Source organism: Stegastes partitus, unplaced genomic scaffold, assembly GCF_000690725.1.
Source record: "Stegastes partitus isolate 25-593 unplaced genomic scaffold, Stegastes_partitus-1.0.2 Scaffold1175, whole genome shotgun sequence".
NCBI lineage: Eukaryota > Metazoa > Chordata > Actinopteri > Pomacentridae > Stegastes > Stegastes partitus.
This window is the reverse complement of record NW_007578906.1, coordinates 4,457-8,404: the sequence shown is the minus strand read 5'-3', so window position 1 is coordinate 8,404 and position 3,948 is coordinate 4,457. Positions and strand designations below refer to the sequence as shown.

The 3,948-nt window shown below is 41.3% G+C and overlaps 2 long non-coding RNA genes across 2 annotated transcripts in view; both read left to right on the top strand.

Moving 5' to 3' along the window:
* The first annotated feature begins 6 nt into the window (after nt 1-6).
* LOC103368573 (uncharacterized) overlaps nt 7-3,948 on the top strand; it is a 6,410-nt gene continuing 2,468 nt past the window's right edge. The window contains exons 1-2 of the long non-coding RNA XR_520785.1: nt 7-146; nt 1,152-1,268. This is a non-coding gene — a long non-coding RNA (uncharacterized LOC103368573). The remainder of the gene's footprint in view (nt 147-1,151; nt 1,269-3,948) is intronic.
* On the top strand, nt 1,741-3,186 carry LOC103368572 (uncharacterized). The gene is made up of 2 exons (XR_520784.1): nt 1,741-1,830; nt 1,971-3,186. It is a non-coding gene; the product is annotated as an uncharacterized LOC103368572 (long non-coding RNA).

The following is a 3,948-nucleotide window of genomic DNA, read 5'->3' as shown; positions in this document are numbered from 1 at the left end:
TGCATGTCAGAGCTCAGCACTGATCACTGCTCCATCTTTATTTACAGGAATGAACCTGAACCTGCATCCAGCTGTGTGTCCTTTAAGAGCGACCAGTCAAAGGATATTGGTGCTTATTTCAAACAAGAACGTTCATCAGACAAACAGTAAGTTAACATCATGAGCTGCCTGATATGTTTTTGTTCAGGACCGGTAATAATTTTTAGTAATCAAGGAGATTAATGAGCAATGTTTGGAACTGATAAAGATTTGCAGTAAAAATCTAAATCTTTGTGTCAAAATGTAGAATAACACAAACTCTAAGACAAAACTTCATGAAATATTTTAGTTTATTTTAGAGCTGCAACAATTATTTGATTCATTGATTAGTTGTTAACTATGAAATGAATCACCAACTATGTTAAAAATTGATTAATCAGTTTGAGCAGCTTTTTAACAAAATCTTTCCAAATTCAGTCGTTGCAGCTTCTTAAATGTGAATATTTTCTGGTTTCTTTCCTCCTCTGTGACAGTAAACTGAACATCTTTGGACAAAACAAGTCATTTGTCATCTTGGACTTTGGGAAACACTGATCCACATTTTTCACTGTTTTAAAATCAAAAAAATTATAAACCAAATAGGAAATTAATTCATAGAGAACAATTTAACTTCAGTGTTAAATTGTGTACAACTATATTAAATGTATTTAATACCTGGAGACTTTTGTGAAGCAAACTAAACTAACTAAATTGTAGCGACTTGATTTCGACAAACAAAAAAAACCAAAGCCACAGTGAGGGGCTGGTACCGAGATATGTAATTGACACGTCGTCATGCGGCGGATCCACGCAGTAAATCAAACATCTGCGGACTTGTGCTTGATATGTGTTTATTTACCACCGTGCACCACTAGAGCCTTTGCTATGCACACACTTACATCCATAACTTGCATGAAAACAAACAAAGGGCTTAAAGATTAGCCTCCAAACGGCAGCGACGGTCAAAAACTGTGTGCTTCTCCCGATAAGCAGCACACCTGAGGAGTAATTACCTCTTCTTCTATTTATACATTTCCATGTGCTGCTGTCCAATATGCCACCTACTGTGGCAATCGGGGAATGACCTGAACACACATCTACAAATGGCTCTAACATCAATGTTCTTCTATCAGGATCCATCAGAGACTCAAACCTGGACCTGAACCTGCATCCAGCTGTGTGTCCTTTAAGAGCGACTGGTCAAAGGATATTGGTCACGAGTTCAAACAAAAACATTCATCACACAAATGGTAAGTAACATCATGAGCTGCCTGAAAGATTTTGTTCAGGGCCGGTAATAATTTTTAGTTATCAAGGAGATGAATAAGCAATGTTTGGAACTGATAAGGGCTGCAGGGTGGCGCAGTTGGTAGCACTGTTGCCTCGNAAAACTAGAAGTATTTATTCTGTGAAAAGCAGCACTGTGACTGCAAACGATGAAAAAGGTCATTGTGCAAGTTAATAAACATATTTTATCAGTCAGCAGCATCTCAGTGGAGTCGCTTCACACTAAATATTCACATCCAGTCAAACTGTAGTTTCTCTGCCTGTTGTGGTTCAGAAAAGGGTCGAAGCTGGACAGACGAAGAGAAATAAAGATGCCAGTAATTTATTCAGTGAAAAGCTACTGAATGCAGAAAGACAAACCTGTATCACTGTAACGTCTATTTGATGCTTTGCTTTTGTTGTCGGGTTTGTCAGCTGCTTGGAGATCAGCTGCAGCGCTGAAGTGATCAGTTTGTGAAACTCAGCCGTCAGGCTGCAGAGCTTCTTCCTCCAAGTCTTCTTCTTCTCTTTGCATCGACGCTGCAGGTGAGCAGACACACACTGTTTACAAAAGCTTCTTCTGGCAGTTCTGGAAATTTCATTCTGCAGCATCGACTTTTATTTGTGTCCAGATGGTTCTAGTTTTGGCTCCTGATCTCATTTACTTTTTCTCCTCCACGGTCCAGCTCATCGTCAAGGAAACAAATGAAGAGAAAACAGACATTTGTCACATTTCAACTGTAAAATAAACTCTGAGTGATTATTGTGATTAAACAGATGTGTTCATGATCATCATGTCGTCTGTCCAGACCTGCTGAAGAGAAATGAGGCTGCAGTGACGAACTCAAGAGCTTTTATCACTGGATCCTCAGAGAAAAACAGCTTTTTAGGATGTTTACTGATAAAAACAGAACTAAAGTCACAGCCAGTGAGAACAGCAACAAACAAAAGGTAGATGAAGCACTGAGGACGAGTTCAGCTGTTTGATGCAGGATTCATTTCCTGTTTTATGAACTGAAACTGAACATCCTGATTCCAGTAAATATAAAGTTCTTACTGTGTTTTTCAGCAGCAGCAGCCTGTGTGCAGCGTAACACAGGTGTGATCTTAGAATACCGTCACTGAAATGCTGTTTACACAAAACTAAACTCACTAAACAGGTTCCATGTTCTGACACAAACACTCACATATGAATTATTATTAACTCATTCTGTGTAATGTTTGTTTTTAGTGTGTTGATCTGCTCAAAGTGGATCCTATTTATTGGATGAACACATGAGTTGAATTTCTGATCGTTCCGTGTTTTCTTGTCTCTGATCTCTTTGTGAGGTTCTTTAAAGGCGTCAGCGTTTGTCCTGGAGGCTCCTGCATCACTGTGTGGCCGCCAGCTGCTCGGCTGCAGAGAGGAAGGCTCTGCAGAGGCTGCTGAAGGCTGCACAGAGGATTGTGGGGAGCAGCCGAGCCACCGCCACAGACATCTCCAGCAGCAGATGCAGGAAGAGGCCTGTCTGAAACATGAAGGACTTCAACCGCCTGCACGCTCCCTCTCTGGCCCTCTGGCCTCAGGCAGGAGGCTGCGGAGCATCCGGAGCAGGACCAGGAGACTGAAGCTGTTGGACTGTTGAACTCCGCTGCTGCTCTGTAGCTTCTCCACCGACCTGCAACCACAGACACTTTATTTCCATGTGCAACTCAGGCCACCTGGCCAGATGGAGCCACCTCACGGCACAGTTTGACTTTATAACCTCTTCAACCACATTTTGAACGCATCTCTATTTATCTGTGTACAGCTGGTCAACCTTTGTTTATGTTGTGTTTATAGTGCTCCTGTTTTGCTGTAGCTCCTTTAAAACGGTGATTTTGGGGACATTTAGTGTTTGAAACTAAATCATCAGTTCTGTGTTTGATTCTTCTTTCTTCTGTATATTGTAGTAAAGGCTCGTCTTTATAGAATGGTATCACGTTGGGAGCTCAGGCTTTGGATTGATTCTGTCATTTGCTCCAGAACATTTTCATAAAGTCTCGTTTTACTAAAACTCACGCGAGACTCTTGGATCAGGGAGTAGTCTGTTTCCGTCTCCGTTGCCCTGACAACACGGACGTCACGGCTCTTCCTGTTCTCCAGGTTAGTTTAGTTTCACTTTGTCAGAAGTTGTGTCGCAGCTTCTTTTCTCCGTCTGAAGGTCAGTAAACGACACTTTAAACTCTTTTGAAATGTGGCTCCACAGAATAGTCAGCTTCAGTAATTTAACGTAAACTTAGTTTAAATTAACTCAAACAATGTCAGCAAGTTTACTAAAGGTCGTTACAACACGATTTTTTTTGTTTATCACCATAAAGCTAACTTTAGCTCACTTAGCTCAGTGACGACCAGCTAACTAGCATTATTCTGTTCACAGAGTTTAGCTGCTGTCTGACTGCTGTTAGCTCGCTGCAAACGTTCACTTCAGCCACAAAGAAATCCTCCGATACGTTGCTTTATGTTGACTTCAGGTAACATTAAGGTTAATGTCGTAGCCAGAGACGCCGCCCTCGTTGACTCACTGGTGGTGATTTTATTTCTGTACTTCAGTAAATAAACCAGCCTGCAGTGTTTTCCCAAAGTCTACCTACATGTGTTCTCTGCTCTAAGTTTTCCAGTTTACCTGAAGGCTGGACTAAACC